We start from the raw sequence: 26875 nt of genomic DNA on the forward strand, positions 1-26875 counted from the left end.
CCAATTGACCACCTCAAAGTATTTGAACCTCCTCTTACTTTGATGTTGCTTTCCAGCTTCTCTTAAGTCATGCAGCTTTATAGCCAGCCGCAGCTACCCAAGTCCTATTTGGAAAAGAATAGGTAAGGCCGTGTTTTTACAACATGAAATGATGTGAGTTGGCAACTGAAGAAAACAAGGGAGATTGATTGAGTGATAACTAAGAGCCATGCTAATGACTTTATCCCCATTATCTCATTTAATTCTTGTGATAACACAGTGAGTTTAGGACTATTATTATCACTGCCCATGAAGGGATGAAGAACGTGAGGTGTGGATGGGTCTGTTTGTCCAACCTGCCTTTGCTCCATGGAGTGGAATGAGGATTGAACTCTTTCGACTCCAGAGTCTGAACTCTGAACAGCTATTCCACACCTTTGTGAGCTGGAAAGAAGATGAGGCTTTAATAAAACTAACTCTACTTATTTATCTTTCCAAGAATAAAAAAAAAAAAGTTTATTGAGTTTTAAACAAAAGAGATTCAGCTTGCTATTGAATAAAAACTTAGATTTTTATTAATAAAATAATAATTACTTTAGCAATGTCTAAGGCTATGGTTTTTCCTGTGGTCATGTATGGATGTGAGAGTTGGACTGTGAAGAAGGCTGAGCGCCGAAGAATCGATGCTTTTGAACTGTGGTGTTGGAGAAGACTCTTGAGAGTTCCTTGGACTGCAAGGAGATCCAACCAGTCCATTCTGAAGGACATCAGTCCTGGGATTTCTTTGGAAGGAATGATGCTAAGGCTGAAACTCCAGTACTTTGGCCACCTCATGTGAAGAGTTGACTCGTTGGCAAAGACTCTGATGCTGGGAGGGATTGGGGGCAGGAGGAGAAGGGGATGACAGAGGATGAGATGGCTGGATGGCATCACTGACTCAATGGACGTGAGTCTGAGTGAACTCCAGGAGTTGGTGACGGACAGGGAGGCCTGGTGTGCTGCGATTCATGGGGTCGCAAAGAGTCAGACATGACTGAGCGACTGATCTGATCTGATCTGATCTGAACTGTATAAAAAGCCACCATTATCCTGTTCATTGTTTTGTGCCCACATCATCTTTATGATTAAGGTAGATTAAGTTTAGGGTAGACACTTGGAAGATGAAGGAGCAAAGTGTTACGTTATTTAACTAGACTTTGTCATTTTTTTAAAATGTCAAATAGTCTCTGAGAAAATGATGCTCCCAAATTAGCATAATCTAAAATTGAATTTGCTATGAATGAAGCAAAAGATAAAAAACCAGACACATCTCATCAGTTCAGTTCAGTTCAGTCTCTCGGTCATTTCCGACTCTTTGAGACCCCATGGACTGCAGCACGCGCGCCAGGCTTCCGTGTCCATCACCAACTCCCAAAGCCTGACCCATCAAAGCAGAACTTTGAATTCTGGACATGTGAAGGGTCAGCCAAGCTCTATTTTCTGATCCCGGAAGAGGGCAGTATAGCTGACATGTTACATCCTTCTTAGATGTGGGAGACAGAGCACAGACGAAACAGAGACCCTGCCCTATATTCAGGTCAGGGCATGGGGGAGGGGCGGGTAAGGTAGACAGACAACATGTAAAGAAACAAGGAAACACACTGTGTATCAGTGTATAAAGCTCTATGAGAGAAAAAATAAACTAGAATAAGGGTGATTGGTCATAGCAGGCTAGGAGTGGGGGTTAGGGGGCTCTTTCTATGGGTTAACTAGGGAAGGTCTGATTAGTGGGGTGACATTTAAGCAAGTGCTGAGGAAGAAAGTGAGCAAGGTGCTCATCCCTGGAAGGAACATTCCAGACAGAGGGAACCGTGAACCAAGGGGCCGGGGGTTGGGTTTGGTGTTTCTTAGAAGCAGCAAGGAGACCAAGTGAGAGAAAGGGGGAGAGGCAGGAGATGGCACACGATGGGGATGAGGGGACCAGACCTCACAGGGACACAGGGACACTGAAAGGTCATTGGAGGGAGATTGGCTTTTATTTTAGGTGAGACAGGAGGGCAAGGACCAGATGAGTCTTGAAAGGCTCACTCTAGTTGCTGCGAATGGGAGCAGCGTGTTGGGGGTGGGGCAAGAAGGCACAGGGACACCTGTCAGGATGGCTGACAACCAACCTCCACCTTGGGAAGAGGCTTCCAGCCCTGGGCGGGGTCCTGAATCCTCACAGGGCAGATTTGTTATTTAACATGATGGACGAAATCGAGGGGAGGAATGGAAACTGACGGTGAGAGGAGTAACTCTGTTCCGGGCACGGAAACCAAGGGCGGATGCCAGGCAGGCACAAGATATGTGAGTCTGGAGCTTCGGGTGGACCGTCAGGTTAATGAGCGTTTAAGTCGTGAATGGTGACTGACATCCTGGACTGTATAAAGATGACTGCATGCCTTGGCAAGAGTTCATGCTAATCTGGGTGAGAAAAATTTCCAGTAGTAAATCGAAAGTTCTAGAAGCTGCTGACATGTGAGCACCTGAGGGTGAGGACTCAGTCCTTCTTAGCTCTGTTCTTCACTGAGACTGCATCATTCCTGCACACAGAATGGACTATATATCTATTGAAGTAAACCCACCGAAGTAGAATTAACATTCACACCCCGAATCGTAGTCAATGCAGGCAAGCAAATCACCAAGATTTTTTTTCAAGCTTACCTAAAATTAGTCTCTTGCCCAGGCCAGTTCATTTTTCTCCACAAATATTTCCAGATTTCAAAAATGATATTGTAACTTGGAATAACAAACTTCACTAAAAGAGGGAAGGGAACACATGTATTAGCTTAAGAAAAACTACACTGCAAGGAAGCAAGAAATAAGCTCTTCTTCTTTTTTTTTTTTTTTTTTTGCTTTAAGAAGACTTGTTTATAGGAACACTAGAAGAGACTAAACATATAAATTCTAAAAATGATCTCTACTCTCAGGAGACTGGAATCTAATAAGTGCAGTTAAATCAATTTCAGTACCACAGCACCATTCATTCCTTAGGGTGGCTCCTTCTGTTTCCCTTCCCAGTATCCACATTTCTTTCATGGTATCTAGAAAAGGAGTCAGACAGTGAGACAGGTACCCCAGGAGGAAAACGAAAACAGGAGGAAAGGAACCATCCCCTTAGAGCTGCATCAGACCTTGCTTATATGATCTTTTCCATTCCTAGAGAGAAAGCTAGTTTTTTTGATTAAGAACAGAAAATTCATTTCTTTCAATTCTATGACATTTCAGACACCACTGGCCTGATATAGTTCCACTGTCCCCGTATGTAGTTTCCAAGACGCTTTTGGCCTGAAATCTTCTGAATCAAGCTTTCGTCATCCACCTCCAGCTTCTGCACTCTCTGTGCCCAGAACACATCCTGGGTAACTGATGTCCAATGCCAGGATCTTACAATAGGCAATCATTTCTAAATTGTGTGAACCTTTTCTCTGAAAGATAAAATTCTTCTTTTAATGTGGACCATTTTTTAAAGTCTGTATTGAATTTGTTACAATATTGTGTGTGTTTCATGGTTTTGTTTTGTTTTGTTTTATTGGCCATGAGGCATTTGGGATCTTAGTTTCCCAAACAGGGATCAAACCTGCACTTGCTGCATTGGAAGGCAAAGTCTTAGCCACTGGACCACGAGGGAAGTCTCAAGAAAAATTCTTCTTAAAGTGATGCAATTGATGGTATTTCAAATTTCAGGAGCTATTTACATACTCAGTCAAATCTTCCTATTTGTGAGAGATGTGGCAAGTAGCTCAGCTTACTTCTAACTGCACAAGACTAGCTCAGGGCAGTGACACCCTCTCCAGAGAGGCTTCTGTGGATAAGAAGCCATCGCGGAAGAACTAGAGCCCAGACCATGCAGACCTCATGTTGGTTGATCCCTTTCTGTCTGCAGCCAGGAAGCACAATCCTCCTGCAGCCTGAAGAAACGAGATTCCTGTCAGGAGCCAGAATCACTGACAACTATATCTGGAACCATCAAGAAGTGGCCTCTTTTAGTTTAGTTCTTTGGGGACCAGACACTTTTGCATCTTTTCAGTCATGTCTGTCCTCCGGAACAGAAATCACAGTCAAACCTTCATTGAAATAAGAGTTCTCTACCTTGAGCTTTGGAAATGATTCTTCCAGATTTGAAGATAGCTGCAAAGAGAAACAAAGAGAGGTCTCAATGAAGAACCCAGGGACCAGAGGTCATAGCTTGTGTTTTGCCAGGCTCTCTGCCTGACGTTGATAAGTCACCTACAGTTCTGGGTCAGATAAGATAACAGCCTTTCAAAGTGCATTGCCTGTGGTGACAGGAGGGCTGGACATCAGGTGTAGGTCAAGGGGCAGAGTCCGATTGAAACAGGAGACTCAGAGCTCAGTATCTAGTCACAGGGAACCCTTTTGCTTTGTTGTGGTTACTTTTACCTTTAAAAAAGTAGCATGTGTCCACTGTGAAACATTTGGAAAATACAGGAAAGTGTAAAGATGCAGACAAACACCTTGAAAAGTCATGATCTCAAAGCAGCTAACGATCCTATATGGGCCCATATCCACCTAGTTTTCACTCTACACTTGTGACTTCTTCCTGAGATCGCGCTGCATGTGCTGTGTGTCCAGCTTTCTAAGCTCAGTACTGCATTCCTTAAATACATGGGTATCACTCGTCCACTGAGTACCTGCCCTGAGCTTGGCACTGGAAAACACGATGAACAACACGGTGACGCCTGGGTGAGTTGACCATCCAGCCTTTTCCATATCATTAAGAACTTTCTATCAGACAGAGAAAGACAAAAACTATATAATATCACATATGTGAAGTTAAAAAAATATTACTAGTCAATATAAGAAAAAAGAAACAGACTCACAGATGCACAGAACAAATCAGTGGTTACCAGTGGGGAAAGGGAAAGCGGGAACAAGACAGGGGGAGAGAATTAAGAGGTACCAAGCATCAGGTATAAAATAAGCTATAATGATATATTTTACATCGCAGGGATTACAGCCAATATTTTACAATAGCCATATATGGAACATAATCTTTAAAATTGTGAATCACTGCTGTACGCCTGAAGCATATAATGTTGTATCTCAACTAAAAAAAAAAACAAAAAACTTCCCATAGACGTAATTTCTAATGGCGACATCTCACTCTTAAAACAGTTTGCTGTTATTTCACTCTGTGTGGCACTGGAGGAAACAATATAGCTCAAGGAGGAGCAGAAGAGAAAAACCCAGGAGAACATGAAGAGTGAAGTTACAGAGTAGAGAGCAAGACATCGTGATGGGAGGGACTTCCCTGGTGGTCCAGTGGTTAAGAATCCACCTTTCAATGTGGGGGACGTGAGTTCGATCACTGGTTGAGAAACTAAGAAAGATCTCACATGCTCTGGAGCAACTAGCCCACATACCCACAACTACTGAGTCAGAGTGCCACAACTAGAGAGAAGCCTTTTGCAGTCAAATATATATATGTGTGTGTGTGTGTGTGTGTGTGTGTGTGTGTGTGTGTGTGTGTGTGTGTGTATACATATGTGTATATATATATATATATATATATATATATATATATATATATACAAAATAAAGAAGCATCCCTGGTGGCTCAGATGGTAAATAGTCTGCTTGCAATGTGGGAGACCCAGGTTCAATCCCTGGGTTGGGAAAATCCCCTGGAGAAGGAAATGGCAACCCACTCCAGTATTCTTGCCTGGAAAAATCCCATGGATGAAGGGATATATATATATTAAAAAAGATAAAATGCAATGGGAGACAGAGAAGGAAATCCAGAAAGGGAGAAACAGAGTGGAAGCAAGGAAGGTGAGCAGATTTAACAACAGCTGCTCTGAGCCAATGGCACCAGTACTCCTGCCTGGAAAACCCCATGGACGGAGGAGCCTGGTGGGCTGCAGTCCATGGGGTCGCGAAGAGTCGGACATGACTGAGAGACTTCACTTGACTTTTCACTTTCATGCATTGGAGAAGGAAATGGCAACCAACTCCAGTATTCTTGCCTGGAGAATCCCAGGGACGGAGGAGCCTGGTGAGCTGCCATCTATGGGGTCGCACAGAGTTGGACACGACTGAAGCGACTTAGCAGCAGCAGCAGCAGCAGCTCTGAGCCCAGGAACTCCCTGGGTGATTTGGCACATGGAGAAGAGAACGCCTGGCAGATGACCAGTTGGGGCATCTTGGGCAAGTTTCTTAACAATTCTGTGCCCTGGTTTCCTGGTGTGGAAGATGGGGATGATAACACTCACTTTTTAGAGTGCTAATAAGGATTAAGTGAAATCATATATGTAAAACATTGAGCACCTAAGTACTCATACAGGATATTATTAGCCTTTATTAATCACTCATATTTAAGTATTGTACAATACATTGTACCAAGGGATTGGGGGACAGGGACTATCAATTAAAATTTTTCTGTTCTTACTAGATGATAAATAAATATATATATATGTGTGTGTGTGTGTGTATATGTGTATTTTTTTAAGTACAGTTATCTTTCTTAACCTATACATCTACACGTATGTGCCAGTAAAAGAAGACTTTGGAAAGTGGTAACTACAAAGGGTTTAATGAAAGTCCCTTATCCAAAGATGTGGGCAGAGAACCCAACAAAGGGCAGTAAAGCATCTCTGGGGCATCAATGGGAACCCAGAGCTACTTCTGAACCTAAATCTAGCAGGCACTCTAGGGTCTCCTCGTGGAAGCCAGGGAGGAACTCAGCCCCTTCAGATCTGCTGCCAGGAGCTGCCATGGGCTGAAACCCCGAGAAAGTCAAAGGGCAGTAGATGCCCCAGACAAAGCCACCTGCAGAGATCAGCTTCCAGGACATAGAGAGCACAGAAATGCAGAGAGGCTGTGGACAAGCAACAGAGGAAGCGCAGCACACGGGAGCTTCTGGCACATTGAATTCTGGTTATCCCTGGGCATCTGTGAATGCACCCATCAAAGACCATTTGTAAATGTGCTGACCGTGCCTATGGAGACCACGTCCCCACAGGTCCTGCTACCCAGACATCACTATCTGCCCCATGCATGCATTTTTGTGAACATAGCTGTGCACACACGCACAGGCTATGAGCCCATGGGATCCAGGACCACAGTGTTAAGAGCTATCGAATCCCAGTAAAACCACACATCCTCAAAATCAATGAAACGTAATATTCAGCACGAACTGTGAGGCTTGTGTGTTTATTAGCATTGTGTGCCTCTGTTTATAATAAAATGGATTGTATTTTTGTCAAGCACGTCTTTTTGGTCTAAGGATGAAAAGGATGTGTTTTGCGATTAACATCATTGGGGGAAAAAAGGCCTAAGAGAGTAATACAGAAAGAAGTGGCAGATTTAGTGTCTGTTGTATGTGTGTGGGTGTGTTTAGTCACTAAGCATTTGTTAGTACTTAAAAATAAATGAATACAAACTAGGACCTGGCAATTCACTGTTCTTCCCAGCTCCTCTCTGGTTAGAGAGGGCATGGAGGGGCAGAAGGACAGACAGTCAAGTGAAATCCATTTCGGGCATATAAAGTGGTCATTTCTGTCCCTCCTTGTGCCCAGGGACAAGCTTTCCACCCTTTTCCTAACAGCAGAGAAATCTTGGCTATGCTGCTGCTGCTGCTAAGTTGCTTCAGTCGTGTCCGACTCTGTGCGACCCCATAGATGGCAGCTCACCAGGCTCCCCCATCCATGGGATTCTCCAGGAAAGAATACTGGAGTTGGTTGCCATTTCCTTCTCCAATGCATGAAAGTGAAAAGTGAAAGTGAAGTCGCTCAGTCGTGTCCGACTCCTCGCGACCCCATGGACTGCAGCCCACCAGGCTCCTCCGTCCATGGGATTTTCCAGGCAAGAGTACTGGAGTGGGCTATAGGTCACAATAATAGCACAGTAGGCGGTAAAGTTTTTGTTTGGCTTGTGGATTTAGTATGATCAGAACATGTAGTTGTGTTTGAAAATTACTTTGTTCAAGGATATATTGTACAACATGGGGAACATAGCCAATATTTCATAATAACTATAAATGGAGTATAACCTTAAAGAAAGTACTCATTAGAAACAGTTTTTCTTTCAGAGATGAATTCCTCTTCTATAATAATAGATTTGATTTTTTAAGTAAACAAAAATCCATTATTTTAGAATATGGGTTCGCTTTTTAGGATTTGAAGGTACTAGTTTTTGTCTAAAGCAATTGTTGAATGTTTTTAAAATAGAGGAAATGTTTGGCTTTTGCTCTTTTTCCTTATTCAGATCGGAATAAACTGATATGTATAGGTAGAAAAAAAAGAGAAAATTAGTTTGTTTACATATTTAAATATTCTTTGCTGTAGACCAAATGGTCTTAAAATAGGCATTAATATATATTTAGGTTTTTTAAATTAATCTCAAACTTCGGGCAGGTTACCTTTGCATTAATAAGCCTGTTGTCAAATTAGAGAGGGTGGTTGGAAGCTGTGCATTTGGGGAGCTTGTTTTAATTTCTGTTTTTATTTCACTTATGTATTTATTGCCAACATCCATATCCCCTGCCATCTGGGAAGACTTGCTCCTTAATTTCCAGTGCGGATGGAAGTAAAAGATGACAGCTTTGCTGGAGAGCACAAATTGTAAAGATAAGGCACTTGGGAAATTTCTCCCTTCTTACTGCCAGCTGCCTTCCAGGGCAGGCAGATCCTGGCAGAGATTTAAAGTGTTCAGTGTTGTGTTCCCAGATAAGACCTCATCGTCAGCTCCAGGCGGAGGCAGGAATGAATGGAATTTAACCACTTTATTTATTACTGGGGATTTCAAATAACTTTGCTCCAGGTTTATTAAGTTTTCAAAGATCGTTAGGTCAGACTGAATGGAAACTCTTTATCTCAGGCTTTCTGATTGGTTACCAATTCCACAAATTCCTGTGTGCCCTTCCTTAATTTTTTCCCAGGCTCTTTGTTATAAAGAATGATTCACTGACTACATATCTTTTTAAAGGAAGTGTTGGGCTACAGCATTAAGTTCTAGTCACAATTCATAAAATCTTTTAAAAGCTACAAAGTAACAAAGAGTTGAAGAACTCTCCCAGCAGGAGCCACTGGTCCAAGAATGAGATTTGAGGTGCGCAAACTGGCTTCATTTCTATGCTTCTGCAGATTCTTCTCCTCTTTCCCAGGCCTTTACCCTAATTGAAGTGTCAGTGTTTATTTTTAAAGCTTTAGAGTGATTTGGTGGGCTTTTTGGACTGTATATTGCAGTGCTTTGGAATTTGTCGTATCAGGTATTAGAATACTAATGTCATCAAGTCAGATTCAGTGCCATTTTGTATCTTGTCAGAGCCAGTGAGAACAAGTTTCTCTCTCTCTCTTTTTAATTGAAGTATAGTTAATTACAATGTTGTGTTAATTTAAAGCACAAGCATAATAAGCCCTATGCTAGTATTAACTGAAAAAAGTACACAACGTGACAGTTCCGAGTTAAGTTTTATTGGGGGCAAAATGAGGACTGCAGCCCAGGAGATAGCACCTCAGGTAGCTCTGAGAATTCTCCAGGCCAGAATACTGGAGTGGGTAGCATTTCCCTTCTCCAGGGGATCTTCCCAACCCAGGGATCGAACCCAGGTCTCCCGCACTGCAGGCGGATTCTTTACCAGCTGAGCCACAAAGGAAACAACTTCTCTATTGCTGTCCTGCAAATAAATTCATCGATACCATCCTTCTAGTTCCATATATATGCGTTAGTATATGATATTTATCTTTCTCTTGTACCCCAATGTTCATTGCAGCACTGTTTACAACAGCTAGAACATGGAAGCAACCTAGATGTCCATCGACAGATGAATGGATAAAGAAGCTGTGGTATATATACACAGTGGAGTATTACTCAATTTGCCATTTTTGTGCAGAAGGACACAGGGAAAGTATGGAGCCCATTCTCCCAAGTGACTAAGGATTTGTAATTGACCAGAGGGTTTTCATTCAAAAGAACCCATCTGTTCCAAAGGAATTTGAATTGTGTTTTGTTGTAAAAGAGCAAACTTTTAGTCTTCCTTCTCTCAGAAAATATTTTAGGCAGGTTTCAATAAAGTGTGTGTTCACAATCAGGTGGTTAAAATAGAAAATCAGAAAGCATGTCAATAGGGAGATTTAAAATAGTTACTGTAACTTAACATTAAATTTAATTCTGGGCTTCCTGGCAGTTTAGGGAGAGAGGAAACACAATGGAGTTCACTGTTTTCAGATTCTGATGAAAGGGAGAATTTCATTGTTTCAGAAGATACTTGCTTTTCCTGTGACTAAATTTTTAGAGGGCTGAATCCAATGGTCCCTTATATGCTTCTGGAGCAGGAAACAGCAACCTACTCCAGTATTCTTGCCTAGAAAATCCCATGGACAGAGGAGCCTGGTGGGCCCCAGTTCATGGGGTCACAGAGTTGGACACGACTGAGCACATCCAGTGATCTCTTATGTGTTCTACAGAAAACACCCCCCGCCCCCCCAAAAAAGTATTTTTTCAACCCTAAACAAAACTTGGGAATGCACAGCTGAAAATACACCCAAAGAAAGTAAAGCACTGCCTGTGGTCAGTGTGTTCTTAACATCGTCTCAAGGCACCAGGCAGCACGTTTTCCAAATTTAGATTTCCCACAAGATAAAACATCTCTACCACCACTTTCTAAATGTATGCGCTGGCTTCCACCTGCTGTGAATAAAAAATAATGGCATTCCCTTTCTGAACTGGTATATCTTAGAAGCTCCAGAAAGATGAAGAATTCTAGAATAAAGCTACACAAATGTAATTATGACAGCTTATGATAAGCCAAGAATCTCTCAGATGTGCTTAATTTAACATGGAAATAAGTTGTCGCGTATTATTCTAGCTTGTCCCTGGAAACTATTTTTTGTTTGGCCTCCTTTGCTCTTAAGAATGCAGTGAAATAATGAAAATCAAAATCTGGGATTCGTTGACATAAAAAAGGGGAAGTGCTAAATTTACCTGCTCGTAAATTTAGCAGGTCCCTGCTGAGTGAAGGACCTCAACAGGACTCCATGTTATGGGAGAACCATCGTCTCTGTTCAACAGGGAAGCACCCTACCCAGGGATCAAACTGCTCCCAGTGAGCCTCAGGTCCTAGGGGATAAAGTGACTGGGCCCTCCAAATTTAACTAAATTGGCACTGTGGGAAAGCTTCTTTTCCACATACCAGCCCACACTGCGGACTTCGTGTAGACCGACGTCTGTTATTTAGAGAGCTGAAGACGGGGCGTGGTTTTGCACCACAATTTCCAAGATCCTCCATCTTCTGCAGCAAAGTCCCTCAGCAAAAGTTAACACAGCAACACTGCAGCAGGACTGAGCTCCAAGGAACACACGACCTCGAGCTCTGAAAAAGAGGCCTGTGGTGGCTTTCCATTGCACATATACTTCACTGATTCCAGGGTTTTCCTCCTTGGGTGGCTCTGTCTGCATTCAGAGCTGCCTTATTTTCATATTTCTCTGTCTGTCCCAAGCATAGTCTTATTTCTGGGTCTTTAGGAGATCTCTTGCTTCATTATGATTTCCTGGCATTCACAATACCTTGCAAATTATTGAATGGTTTATTAAAACATTTATTCTCCCAAGTATCTATTGTTTTTGTTTTGTTTTTAGTCACTAAGTTGTATCTGACTCTTTTGCCACCACATGGACTCTATCTCTGTCCATGGGATTTCCCAAGCAAGAATACTGGAGTGGTTTGCCAATACTGAAGTGGTTTTCCTTCTCCAGGGAATATTCCTAGCCCAGGGATCTAGAACCTGCATCTCCTGCACTGGCAGGCCGGTTCTTTACCACTGAGCCACCAGAGAAGCTAAGTATCTATTGTGTGCGTGTGTGCTGAGTCGCTTCAGTCATGTCTGACTCTGAGTGACCCTGTGGACTGTAGCCCACCAGGCTCCTCTGTCCATGGGATTCTCCAGGCAAGAACACTGGAGTGGTGCTATGTTCTCCTCCAGGGGATCTTCCTGATCTAGTGATCAAACCCAAGACTCTTATGACTCCTACACTGGCAGGCAGGCTCTTTATCACTAGCGCTACCTGGGAAGCCCCTGCTACTGCTGCTAAGTCACTTCAGTCGTGTCCGACTCTGTGCGACCCCATAGATGGTAGCCACCAGGCTCCCCCGTCCCTGGGATTCTCCAGGCAAGAATACTGGAGTTGGTTGCCATTTCCTTCTCCAATGCATGAAAGTGAGAAGTGAAAGTGAAGTCGCTCAGTCATGTCCAACTCTAGCGACCCCATGGACTTCAGCCCACCAGGCTCCTCCATCCATGGGATTTTCCAGGCAAGAGTACTGGAGTGGGGTGCCATTGTCTTCTCCGTGGGAAGCCCCAAGTATCTATTAAATAAACGTAAAAAAAAAATCCAACCGATGCTAACATCTATAGACTTTGCTAGCTTTTCTTCACGTCGTTCTATGACCATTGATTATTCTTCCTTGGTTTCCCTTGATTGTGGTCGGTGTGCTCTACTGCAATTTCATGGGGTTGTTTTGCGTTGAATTTCACTCATTATTTTGCTAGCTTAGTTATCAAACTGTGACACTAACTACTGAGGCTTTTTCTATCACTCAACAGTATGGTTCCTCTTTCATCAGTGTTCATTTATTCACTCTTCATGTACTTAATAAACATATCTATTACACATAGAGCATGTTTATTTGCCAAATGAATTTTAGATTTTGAAAATATTTATTTGAACTGAAGCTAGACCCAAAGCATATCCATCACATGAGAACCCTTGCCCGTGTGCCTGCACTGTGGCTTCAGGCCGTTGCTCCAATTTTCCAAAGCAGCAGGAGAGAGAGAAAGGATCCAGGTTAGAGAAGCTCCTACTAGCTTGTGGTTAGTTGTAGTACAGTAAGAGAGGGAAAGACCCCTGTTTTTGTAAAAGATAAGAAGAGAATTATTAGGAAAAAGGAGTGTTATCATGCATGAAAGTGTTCTGATAACCTCTCTGGACATGAAGGGAGAAACCACCAGGTCAGGACAAGGCTGCAGAGCACCAAGGTAAGCTCCTGATGCTGTACAGCAGCTTCTGTAAGCTATCTATCTTACGTATGGTAATTGATACGTTTCAATGCGACTCTCTCAGTTCTCCCCACCTTCTCCTTCCCCTGCTGTGTCTTCAAGCCTGTTTTAATCCACTACAGTTTAGGGTGATTCGCTTTGCAGCAATGGTAACCAGAACATCAGTATTTCAAGTTTACTTCCCAACAGTGTTTTTAGATAGATTCAGGATCAGGTGGTTCCTAAGTCTAATTGTAACACATATTTCAATTTTTAGAAATTCATGCATAGTAACTCCATTTCAAGAATTTCAGGCAGCAAGTTCAGCTGAGGGAACATGAGAGAATTCTGGAAGCAGATCCTCTTGGTATTAAATCATAGCTCAGCGAATTAATGATGTAAACTTGTGTGCTTAGTCACTCAGTCATGTCTGATTTCTTTGCAACCCTATGGGCTGTAGCCCGCCAGGCTCCTGCATCCATGGGGATTCTCCAGGCAAGAATACTGGAGGGAGTTGCTATGCCTTCCTCCAGGGGATCTTCCCAAGCCAGGGATCGAACCCAGGTCTCTGGCATTGCGGGCGGATTCTTTACTGTCTGAGCCACCAGGGAAACTCAAGAATACTGGAGTGGATAGCTTATCCCTTCTCCAGGGTATCTTCCCAACCCAGGAATCAAACCAGGGTCCCCTATATTGCAGGTGGATTCTTTGCCAGCTAAGCCACCAGGGAAACCCAGTGTAAACTTGGACCTGTGTAAAGTATCTAATGTGGACCAGATGTTGCCCGGATGCCCATCCCCACATCCCTGCATCTTCTGTGTCTTTCCCTTCATAAGTCATTAGTGTTTTAGAGGCAGGAGATGTAGATTCATGTGGATTTTGAAGTCAAAGAGACACGGAATTCAAATCTGTGCGTTTTGTATGTACAAAATACAAAAAAAAAAAAAAAAAAAACCTCAGAAAAATCACTTAAAATCTGAGTCTCAATTTTCCTCAGTAGGAAAACTGAGAAGACTCAATGAAATATTTTATGTTTCAGGACCAGCACAGTTCCTGGCACAGAATAAGTGCTCAGTAAATAGAAGTTACAATTGTCATCACTATTATAATTTATGTCAAGCACAAGTGTTAATAAGATTAGGAGGTCAATCTTATGTTTAATCATGCTTTGTGGGAGTAAAACAAGATATTTCAATCATTTAATATCTTTTCTGTGATGTACTTCTCTTTCTCCTGAAATAAAAAAAAAGGTATTAATATATGTTCCAGTAGATTCAGTTAAACAGAAACTATCATCTTTTGGGAAGCAAAGTTGTGTAATGTCCATAAAATAAACATGGCTATGGGATTTATTTCCCATGTGTCAACTGTCTTTTTTTCTTTTTAAAGCCTTTTGCTTTTATCAGATGTAACCACACTGTTCATTCTTATCTCAACATCTTAGTTCACTCTTGCAAATATGGTGTATTTCTGTTTTTATCAGGGTAATCAAGGGACATGGACTTACAAAGAGCTACTTTTGCTGAATCAGGATGACAGAATACAGACCATGAGGGATTCTGGGATCTTTTGGTGGGCGTGGGGAGTGGGCAGTCAAAACATCTACTTACTATCAGCCTTTTTGAATAGAGTCAGCCACTATGTTTTTGAAAAGTTCCAGAAACTTTGTCACTGGCACAAATAATTCCTTAACAGAAAAATTTTTCTCCTTCTGAGTTTTTTAAATTCAATGTTGGTGCTGAACAAGGGCCCAGTTAAATCCGTTTGGGAAGAGTGTGGGGTCCAGAGGAGACATCTTTTGCCCCATTTAATTCAAGTATTTCCCAGATACTTGATCTTCCCTCATTTATCATCCCAAATGCATCCTTCTCAAAGCTGTGGGCTTGTTGGGAAGAGAACAACCTCCACCAGGGGAATTGGGGAACTTTTCTTTAGTTCAGATATGCAAGTGAAAGTCTCTCAGTCGTATCCAACTCTTCGTGATCCCATGGACTATACAGTCCGTGGAATACTCCAGGCCAGAATACTGGAGTGGGTTGCCTTTCCCTTCTCCAGGGGAATCTTCCCAACCCAGGGACTGAACCCAGGTCTCCAGCATTGCAGACAGATTCTTTACCAGCTGAGCCACAAGGGAAGCCCAAAAATACTGGAGTGAGTAGCCTATCCCTTCTCCAGTGGATCTTCCCAACCCAGGAATTGAACTGGGGTCTCCTGCATTGCAGGTGGATTCTTTACCAACTGAGCTACCAGGGAAGCCCCCATCCTTTTCTAGAGCTTTCAGATAAATTTCAAAAAGCTCTACACACACAAGCCTTAGAAAGTGAAGTATGTGCAAGGCTGGCACACAGTAGGTCAGTTTCTAGTAAATATTGGTTCTCTTCTCTACCCTCTATGAACCCCACCCTATATATCTTTCATCTCAGTTAGAATTCACAACAATAAGATGAGAACTCTGGAGAAAGAAAGCCGTGTTTGTGTCCGAGCTCTAGGATCACAGTAAGTACCAATTCTCCCATCTGGAGAATAAGAATATTATAAAGGTAGAATAAAGTAATGCATGTAAAGTCATTAGCACAATATTGGGCACATAGAAAGCACTTAATAGGGGCTTCCCTGGTAGCTCAGATGGTAAAGAATCTGCCTGCAGTGCAGGAGACCCAAATTCAATCCCTGGGTTGGGAAGATCCTCTGGAGAAGGGAATGGCAACCCACTCCAGTATTTTTGCCTGGATAATTCCATAAACAGAGGAGCCCGGTGGGCTATAGTCCATTTGGTTGCAAAGAGTCTGACATGACTGAGCGACTAACACAAGCACTTAATAAACATTAACTGAGAAAGTTACAAGTTAAATATTACGACCTCCACTTGAAAAATGAGGAAATAGGTGTCCAGAGGGTTCCAGGAACTCATCCAGGTTGTGCGTCTAGTTGTGAAAGGGGTGAGGGGGGAACAGAGCTTTGAGTCAAACCCAAGGCTTTATGACTCCAAAACCTCACACTGAACCTTGGTTGTGTTTGGGGATCTGTTACTTCATGCTGTTGTTGTTGTTTAGTCGCTAAGTCGAGTCTGACTCTTTTTCGACCCCATGGACTGTAGCCTGCTAGTCTCCTTTGTCCCTGGAATTTCCCAAGCAAGAACACGGGAGTGGATTGCCATTTCCTTCTCCAGGGGATCTTCCTGACCCAGGCGTCGAACCCACGTCTCCTGCATTGGCAGGTGGATTCTTTACTGCTGAGACACCTAGGAAGCCCAGGCAGCAAGGATGCAAGGTGCTAAGTCACTAACACACTCACTCCCTATTCTGGCGGGGCATATTCCAGGGGACTAGCAACTGTCAGTTCCGCTAGAACACTACTTCTTCGAAAATGTAAATTTGTTTGAGCCCTATTGATTTATCAGGAAACTATCTGAGCAAAACTCAAATTTCCCACCTACTTAGAAATGATTCCTGAGGAACACTAACTGCCCCCAGTTCTTATGTCCTGCTTGCTTGCTTGTATGTGTTCAGTCATGCTGGACTCTTTGTGACCCTATGGACTAAAGCCTGCCAGGCTCCTCTGTCCATTTTCCAGTCAAGAAGACGAGTGGGTTGCCGTTTCCTCCTCCAGGGGTTCTTCCTGACCCAGGGATCAAACCCATGTCTCCTGCATTGACAGGCAGATTCTTTACCTCTGAGTCACTGAGGAAGCCAGTTACCTCCTGACATAACGATAAAACTAGGCTGTCTCTCCATCTACCAGTTGGAGAGAAAAGTACTTCCTACAATGCAGCAAGAACCTAAGAATCAATATTTATTTTTGTTTCAGTTTTTCACTCCCTTTCCTAAGCTGACTTGCTGGAAACATCACTATTACCGCACTGTTTACTGGTGGGATCCCAGTTTGCCAGTTCAGAGGCAGGAGGCTTCACCCTATGGCATGGGATAGTACCTTTCTTTCCTGTCTTTTTTTGGGCAACTTAACAAGACTATTAAGAAAAAAGTAAGCAAACATAGACAAAAGCAGTCAGACTTCACTTCAACCTGTGTTGACTTTTGTGAGTCTCATTTACAGCAGTCCTTGATTGGGTAAAGACAAAAGGCTCACTCTGAATTTCCATCAAATGCCTTTTGAAAACAACAAGGGGATGGACTTAAATATACATGAGTCAGAAACATCCGGATTACATTTCCAGGGAATTATCTGGGGATTTAAAAATTTAGAGGACGAGAGGTTTGGCAACCAGCATTCTGGGGTTCTTAAAAAAGCTTTTCAGCCAATTAGACCATGGGCCTTGCTTTGTCCTGCGACAGTCCACTAAATAGTACCTCCTAGAACCTGGCGATGGGACCAGCATAGGTCCCATGGGTTTAAAGTCACAATGACCGTTGAGAGCTTCGACCCCACTCTAGGTCAGTGATAGGTGATGGGAAGAGGACCATGTTGGAGCCATGTTCCTCCCTGTTACAGAGAGGGAGCCCAGAATCTCATTAGATTTGAGTGCGGGACCACCAGTTCCCTGAAGGCATCTTTTGTTGATCTTGCTGTTTAAAGACAGAATTATCCCGGAACAAAACTTTTTCTATTTTTAGGTACATTGTTGATTGTGAAACTGGAGTCTCCAATGTTCATTTCGTGAACATACCAGAGACTGTCTCCAGAGACAAATGGACTGGAGTTCTGGCCAAGGGCAGTTTGATGGGGAGTTCAAAGGGACCTTGAAGTCCCAGACATCTAAGGGATTGGGGGTTTGTAGGCACAGAGTCGGACATGACTGAAGCGACTTAGCAGCAGCAGCAGCAGGGGGAGAGGAGGGCTATGTAGAACTAACCTGGGAACCTGTGGGCTCTTGGGTGTTCCTGCTTTATACTTTCAGCTCTTTAGGGAAATGATGGGCTGCTGTCAGGACAAATTGTGAACACCTTCTTTATACAGATGGAGAGGGCCAATAGACGGGGCTCTGGTGTCATGGCCAACCCCCTGCCCCCATCCACACCACTGGATCCAGGTCCTCTCTGCACTTCCTGCCTCCAGGCGTCCTGGTGGAGGCCAAAACTGCCGGACCAGCCACCCTGGTCTCCCTGCCAAAAGGAGAGGCCGGCAAGATGATACTTTGAAATAAAAGAGAACAGGACAGACACAATCGGCCTCTCCAGCTCTCTAATTCGTGTCTCTCTTAAAATTGTCTTTAATCTTCAGCTTCATTTATTCCATCCTGGCCCAGCCTGTTTGTTTCCATGATTCAGGAGAAGCAGCAAAGAGCTTGTCTGCCGTCCAAGCACGGGCCGGGCTGCGGTGGCTCTGGGAAGAAGCCCCAGCTAGTCTCCTGCTCTGCGGGGGCCCTGGCTCTGAGCCCAAGCCTGTCGTGGCCACTCTGTCCCCTTGCCAGCCCCTGCAAGTTCAGACTTTGTTGTAGTTTACAGGCAAATCTCCGGCCTCCTTCTCCACATCTTAAAACTCAAACTTGATTTCCCCGAAAGTTCATGTACCAGGATAAGGGAGCTGAAACCACAGAAAGACTCCAACCTGGAATATTCAGCCCTCACCCAGACATCCCAACACCACATGCATGAGGAGAAGAAGCAGAAATGTCCACTGGTCCTGAAATCCTCTCTCTTTAGCCACCACCCCATGTGGCAGGAATGGGTTAAACTATCCAGACGACCAGGACTGCCAGACGACTGTCGAGAAAACAGTACTCTAACTGGCTAAAGAACAAACAAGGACATACTGTCTAGCACAGGGAACTCAGTATTTTTTAATAACCTATAAGGGAAAAGCGGAGAAGGCAATGGCACCCCACTCGAGTACTCTTGCCTGGAAAATCCCATGGATGGAGGAGCCTGGTGGGCTGCTGTCCATGGGATCGCGAAGAGTCGGACATGACTGAGCGACTTCACTTTCACTTTTCACTTTCATGCATTGGAGAAGGACATGGCAACCCACTCCAGTGTTCTTGCCTGGAGAATCCCAGGGACGGGGGAGCCTGGTGGGCTGCCGTCTCTGGGGTGGCACAGAATTGGACACGACTGAAGCGACTTAGCAGCAGCAGCAGCAGCATAAGGGAAAAGAGGGCTTCCTAGGTGGTGCTAGCGGTAAAGAACCTGCCTGTCAACGTAAGAGACATGAAAGACGTGGGTTGGATGCCTGGGTTGGGAAGATCCCCTGAAGGAGGGCATGGCAACCCACTTCAGTATTCTTGCCTAGAGAATCCCTTGAACAGAGGATCCTGGTGGGCTACAGTCCTTGGAATCACAGAGAGGTGGACAAGACTAAGTGACTAAGCACAGAAGATATGAATGTATAACTTTGCTGTAGACCTGAAAGCAACACAATATTGTAAATTAACTATACTTCAGTTAAAAAAAAAGAAGATCACAGGGCTTTGTGGAGGAAAATTCCAACCTGCTTCTGAATTCCCTGTTACACTCCCACAGCCAGTTGCCTTCTGAGATGAAACAGGGAAGCTTTAAGGCAAACTGCGAGTTGGAGCATGATTAAAACTTTGAATGAAACCTGGAGACGACAGCTGTAATTATAAGGAGGATGCGTCACTTTTATATTCCATTCAACAGTGCTTAAACCCAATTACAACACACCAGTTTGCTGTGCTTTCCTTTAAAGCTGTTTCCACACGCTAACAATGAACCATCTTGTAACCTCATCAGGAAGAAGGGGTGGCCTCCCTGCTGTCAGCTGAGTCAGGGTCCCGCTCCCTGAGCCCCACACAGACACCTGGGTGTTCCAGGCCTGCGTGGTTACCTGGGTGTGTCCAAGACTGTTTTCTAGAGCTTAATATTGGTAAAACCAGGAAGACGATGTCTTTCAAACTCAGCTAATTACTTTCAAAAAACCTCGGTTCCTGATGCACCTGGTCTGGAATAATACTACTTAATAAATGATCTCAGGCAGGGAAAGAGAAAGAAAACAGCACTTCCCAGCCCTCCACCGCATCCCCATAGCGGGTGAGCAGTAGGGACTGTAGTGACTTAAGCTACATTTCTTTCTTAGGGTAAGGAGCAGTCTAGTCCAGCAATCTGACTACAACAGATAATAGTAAAAGGGCATCAGCTTTCTCATCTTCACTCTACCCCACTTTTGCAGATGATAAACAAGCCAGAACAATCTCTCTCTCTCTCTTTTTTTTTTTTGTATTTTATTTCATTGTTTTGGCTCCACTGGGTCTTTGTCGCTTTTTGAGGGCTTTCTCTAGTTGTGGCGAGCAGGGCCTATTCTCTAGTTACAATGTTCGGGCTTCTCATTGCAGTGGCTTCTCTTGTTGCGGAGCACAGGCTCTAAGGCATGCAGGTTCAATAATTGTGGCACCCAGGCTTTGTTCCCCTTCAGGATGTGGGATCTTCCCAGACCAGGGATCAAACCAGTGTCACCTGCATTGGTAAGCAGATTCTTAACTACTGGATCACCAGGAAAGTCCCAGAGCAATCTCTTTGTAGATGCATCTCTACTGTAGAGCAATTGGTTATAGAATCAGTATGGAGAGAATACACATACTTTTTCCCTTTTAAAGAGATTTGAACAACAATCAAATTAGAGAAGTCCTGATGATTGAGTATGATGAGCCTGATCCATACACCTAAGAACATCCCACTTTGGAGTGGGACCAGGTCCTGCTTTTGGCCCTAGGGGTCCACTGTGGGGGACGGGGGCGATGAACACTATTCCTGGATCAGGAGAGGGAATTTACTCAAATGGCCCCTAGTGGCCTGAAGGCGTTACTGCAGTTTTGTTAAAATACACCCGTGTATCCATTATTGTTCTCTGAAGACACAGTGGATTTTCCTTCCGTGTTTAAGGATAATGAACCTGTTACACCACAAATAAAACAAATGTACCTGGAATGAGTACACTGCATTGGTTTAGCAAGATCACTAGGAGGAGCCCTTGCTTTTTAATAATAGTTGCAAAGTCATTGGTTACTGAACTCAAGAATACCTTTCAGGGTTTTTTTTTTTTTTTTTTAAAGGTAATGATTAATTTTGAACAGAAAATTATCAAAATGAGAAATTTATATTCTTGCTTGTTCCATAAAGATTGCAGGCCCATTATAGAAATATGTAAATTTCAGAAAGATGTAAGAAGGGGATATAGAAGGAAAAGATATAAACCGGGACTTTGAATGAGGCTAATATTTCTCTCTCACTCTCCTTCTGAAGGCTAGTAGATAATATATCCCCTGTTTTAAAATTTTCCCTCTGTGTTATACTTGTACTAACCCAGTGTATTTTTTGAGTGTTAGTAAATTTCCCTTAGTCACTCAGTCATGTCTGACTCTTTGCGACCCCATGGACTGTACCCCACCAGGCTCCTCTGTCCATGGGATTTTCCAGGCGAGAATACTGGAGTGCGTTGCCATTTCCTTCTCCAGGGGATATTCCTGAACCAGGAATCAAACCCAGGTCTCCTGCATTGCAGGCAGATTCTTTACCAGCTGAGCCACCAGGGAAGCCCCAGATTTTTCTCAGAAACCAGGCATATGGTTATGAATATTATTCACTAGTCTCCATGAAACTTTATGGTACTACTTACATTTAAAAACAAACAAGATGTAGTAACAAAACCCAATCTATCCCAAGCTTATACTTTATATTACAAACAGTGTAAGAATTTCTAAGCTTGTCCTTGGTTGAAGTCAGGCTACAAGAGGAAATAAACTCACTTTTTCACCTCCTATTTCCAGAGATTCATGTACTGAGCAAGTGCACAAACCCATATTTTTCAGAACTCACATAAACAATACTCCAATCCAGAAGAACAAGACAGTAAGAATGAAAGTGAAATTACAGGGTTTAATACTTTGTGAACCCAAATTCATAGGCTTCCCATAATTTTCCTTTTAGGCAGGGAGAGGCACCCCACCCACTCTTTATTCTGACCCCAGGTTCTTTCTTTTAGGATCGTAGGTGGGCTTTCTGACTGCTGTGATTTTTGTCCTCTTAAAAACTTTAGTCATTCACAATGACTAGTAGGCTGGTTGGCTTTTCTGTGTCTAAAACAACTGTAGACTGTAAAGCTGGCATTTCTGTCAACTTTACAGGGCCTCATTAGCTTGCTCGTTTCAACTTGAAATGGTCAGGCCAAGGAGTGTTTTGTCATTTCTGTTTTCTCTTCCCATCTCCTCTTCCGTATTTTCTAGAGATGCACAGCACATCAGATATGAATCCAAAGCACGCTGAGTTTAGCTCTAAGCCCTGGGGAGAGTGAAGAGGCGGAGGGGGGTTCTCTGGCCAGGAGTCTTCAGGACAATGCCCTCCACCCACCTCTTCAGCCAGAGGCAGGGCCACCAATGTCTCAAAGCGTTTGGGAGGAGCTAGCTTTCTTCTATTAATTTGCTGTGAATATGTAATGGTTTTCGAAAGAAATATATTTTTTAAAAGACAGGCTAATGCACTTTAACTGTTCTTACCTTACTAAAGAGAATGACAAACTGGAGAGAAAAAAAAAAGTGCTAACACACAAAGGTCATGCGACATGCACAGAAACATTTGCTCCAGGGTCTAAAAATGTTACCTCTTGGTTAGAATTCAAACTCTGGTGTCTCTCTAAGTTCATCTGAAAGGCAGACAAAATCAATTAGCAAGCCTTTCACCCTCTGGCAAAAAAAGGAATTTCTACAAGAATGCCTTCCAGAAGCTCTTCGTTGCTTGACTCTTGGCTGTGTTTGGCTGATGTGAAGGCAGAGACACAACTTTGGGGCTTCCCCAGGGGACAGGCGCTGGCTCCATCCTGTCTCTCCTCTACCTTTGTCGGCTCAGCTCTCCGCCCCCAGGGGGAGGACCATGAGCACGTCCTGATCCGGGGTCAGCTGTCAGGAGACAGATCTGTTTAATATTTAGCTTTGAAGGGAACTGGCTGAAAAAAAAGATGAAAGGGATCAGCTCCAAGGGATGGGGAAAAACAAAAACAAGCCTCGATTATTTCAGTATTTCCAGAGAAAAATAAAAAGATAAAGTCAATGCAGGTAAGAGAGAAAGAATGAGACAGTGAAAGAGATGGAAGGATGGGGAGGGAGGGAGAAAGAAATAGAGGGAGAGAGGCAGAAAAGAGGAAGGAAGGAGAGAGAGCACTCCAAAAGCCCCTGCGAAGTAGTTCCCTAACTCATGTGCATTGGCCAGTTTGGCTCTGGTGCACACATACCATCAAGAAATACAGGTAACTGTCCACTCTCAATGACAGTTCTAGAATAAAGAATAAAATCTGCAAAATGCAGATTCTGAGTTAGTAGATCTGGGGTGAAACCTGCCATTCTGCATTTCTACACAAGACCTACAGTTCTACTGACTGGCACTCTGTCCCCAGGGTATAGAGTCTAGAACACATCAGCTTGCTTGCACAGGGAAGGCACTGGGCAACCACAGCTTGTGGACTGCTGCCTGTTCTCAAGCCATCCCTATAAAGACAGGAGGAAGTATCACATAAAGCTGCATATGCCTGTGTGCTAAGTCAGTTCAGTCGTATCTGACTCTTTGTGACCCTATGGACCGTAGCCCGCCAGCTCCTCTGTCCATGGGATTCTCCAGGCAAGACTACTGGAGTGGGTTGCCATGCCCTCCTCCAAGGGATCTTCCCAACTAAGGATTGAACCCACATCTCCTCTGTCGCTTGCATTGGCAGTTGGGTTCTCTAACACTAGCATCACCTGGAAAGTCCCATAAAGCTACATACGTGGGAACAATTAAATGAGAAAGAAAAGGTTAAAGAAGATATTTACATATTGTTTTTTTTTTTAATAGAAGCTTAGTGGAAGGAATAGGAACAAATTCAGCATGATTTTGACTCATCCCAAATACCCATTTTTCAGGTTGGGGCATTTCTGTTATAAAATGAAGTCAGTACAGATTTTACGGGGATGCTCACCATCCCCCACCATGACAAGAGCAAAGCATGAGCATTTTAAATAAAGTAGGTTGGCTTTTCAGGATAAGCAGTAATACTTGCACATTTTTAAGGAGGAGAAAAATATGAATATCAGAGGAAAAAAGACATGACCGCATAGACTGGAAGAAGGTACAGTCATGTATAGTCTTCCAAGGGAAAACAGAAATTTAGTCCCAGTCTTTGTCTTGAAATACACAGGGAAAGCTGATGGAATTTCAAAATCACTTCAGTCATTCTTGGCTAATGTGCAATGAAATTATGCATGCTGGCCTCTGAGACTTTAGAATTAAATGCATTCCCTGAGCTCACCCCTTTCCTTCTGTTTTTTTAAAATTAATTTTATTGAAGAATAGTTGATTTATAATGTTGTATTAATTTCTTCTGTACAGCAAAATGATTCAGTTATACACACACACACACACACACACACACACACACACACACATATGCTCTTTTGCATTTTGTTTTCATTTATGGTTTATCATAAGATAGTGAATATAATCCTATATTGAATATAATATACAGCAGGATTTTGCTGTTTATCCATCCCATATGTAATAGCTTGTATCTCCACCCCTTTCCTTCTTAACCCAGACATCCTATAATTCTGTGAAGGCCAGAAGGCCATTTTGGCCTACTATGGAAGCTTCTAGAACATAAGGTCCCACTGGATTTCCATCTCTCTCTTTCCATCATTTCTAGTTATAGTCCTTAAACACACAATTCTTAGGAAATGGAAAGCTGACCAGGATCCCAAGATAACCTAGCTTAACCTTTTCATTTCATTTACTAGTTAAAACTTGATTAACACTTCATGTGAATGAGAACCACAGTTTCTTTATTTTATGTTGGCTATATTTTGCCCTGCCTTGTCATTAGGCACACTCTGACTCATTTGCCCCAAAAGAACACCAGCGGGGACAGGCACACAGCTGTCCTTCTCTGCAGTCCACATGGTGACCAGCTCAGAGCCAGGCACACAGTGGCCCCTGAACAGAGAGCTGTTGGTGTTGGTGTGAGCAGAGTGCCTCCCCAGCTCACCTCCAACACTGTGATGCAGATGAAATAGGATGGAGGTAAACACCGAGAGGAGACTTGAAAGGAACACCAAGGAAAAAGCTTTTCACACAAGGATGGCTGCGGTGAGTAGCCTTGAAAATGGTCCCGGAGTAGCCCACACCCTGACTGTACCAGGTGGGTCAAACAGAATAACACGGCAGCAGGGGCTGCAAATCACACAGTCGAGGTGAAGCGATAAAAAAAAATCTCTCCAAGGCCCTCTCTTACTCTTGCTCTTGTCCTCTCCCTCCTAGACTGCTTGCTGTGGGAAGCAGGCTGTTGTGCTGTGAGGTTCCCTGTGGAAAGGCCCATCTGCCCAGGGATGCAAGCTTGGGGTGACCAGCCAGAGAGGAACTGAAGTCGTCTCCCTCCTCCCACACGAGTGATCTTGGAAGAAGATGCCCCTCTCACATCCTCAGACAAGACTGTAACCCCAGCCAACAGCCCGACTGCCACCTTCTGCAGGACCTTGACCCAGAAGCCCCCAGCGAAGCCCATCCTGAATTCCTGACCCACAGAAACTACAGGATACTGTTTGTAGTTTTAAGCTACTGAGTTTAGAGTCAATTTTCTCTACAGTGAGACTAACAAATACAATGGCCTTGAGGTATTTTGAGGTATGAGGGAAAAAAGGCCGGTTACTAGACAACCTTCCCTTGTTTCAGAGACGTCTGGTGGCGACAGAAGTTTCCGTGGCTGGGGCCCTGGGAGTGTCGCCTGTCTTCTGAGGTCCTCCTTGTCCAGCCACTGTTACCTTGATCAATGGTGCATCTCCTGGCATCTCAACCCTATGACAACTTGGTGCCCAGCAAGATTCTATCACATTTGAGCCACGGTTTCAGCTATTCTGACTCTCAGTTCTATTAATATTATTTCCAACAGGTCATTTGCCTGGTAAAGAACCACATCCTAGAAGAACAGGAGGATCTAAAATCCGTATCTTATGGGATAAATTCATTCATTTTCCAAATGCTTATTTGCCGGCTACTAGGCAGGCTACTTGGAGAAGGCAGTGGCAACCCACTCCAGTACTCTTGCCTGGAAACCCCATGGACGGAGGAGCCTGGTAGGCTGCGGTCCATGGGATCGTAGGGAGTCGGACGTGACTGAGCTACTTCACTTTCACTTTTCACTTTCATGCATTGGAGAAGGAGATGGCAACCCACTCCAGTGTTCTTGCCTGGAGAATCTCAGGGACGGGGGAGCCTGGTGGGCTGCCGTTTATGGGGTCGCACAGAGTCGGACACGACTAAAGCGACTTAGCAGCAGCAGCAGCAGCAGGCAGGCTACTAGGTCTTTAACTTATATGCAGAGTACATCATGCTAAATGAGAGGCTGGATGAAGCACAAGCTGTAATCAAGATTGCCGGGAGAGGTGTCAATAACCTCAGATATGCAGAAGACACAACCCTTATGGCACAAAACGAAGAGGAACTAAAGAGCCTCTTGATGAAGGTAAAAGAGGAGAGTGAAAAAGCTGGCTTAAAACTCAGCATTCAAAAAGCTAGGATCATGGTATCCGGTCCCATCACTTCATGGCAAATAGATAGGGAAACAACGGAAACAGTGAGAGACTTTATTTTCTTGGGTTCCAAAATCATTGCAGCCATAAACTTAAAAGACAATTGTTCCTTGGAAGGAAATCTGTGACATACCTAGATAGCATATTAAAAAGCAGAGACATTACTTTGCTGACAAAGGTCAGTATAGTCAAATCTCTGGTTTTTCCAGTAGTCATGTACAGATGTGAGAGTTGGACTATAAAGAAGGCTGAATGCCAAAGAAGTGATGCTTTTGAACTGTGGTGTTGAATAAGACTCTTGAGAGTCCCTTGGACTGCAAGGAGATCCAACCAGTCCATCCTAAAGGAAATCAGTCCTGAATATTCACTGGAAGGACTGATGCTGAAGCTGAAGCTCCAATCCTTGGCCACCTGATGCTAAGAGCCA

The sequence above is a fragment of the Bos indicus genome, chromosome 13 (genome assembly GCF_029378745.1).
Source record: "Bos indicus isolate NIAB-ARS_2022 breed Sahiwal x Tharparkar chromosome 13, NIAB-ARS_B.indTharparkar_mat_pri_1.0, whole genome shotgun sequence".
In the NCBI taxonomy this organism is placed as follows: Eukaryota; Metazoa; Chordata; class Mammalia; order Artiodactyla; family Bovidae; genus Bos; species Bos indicus.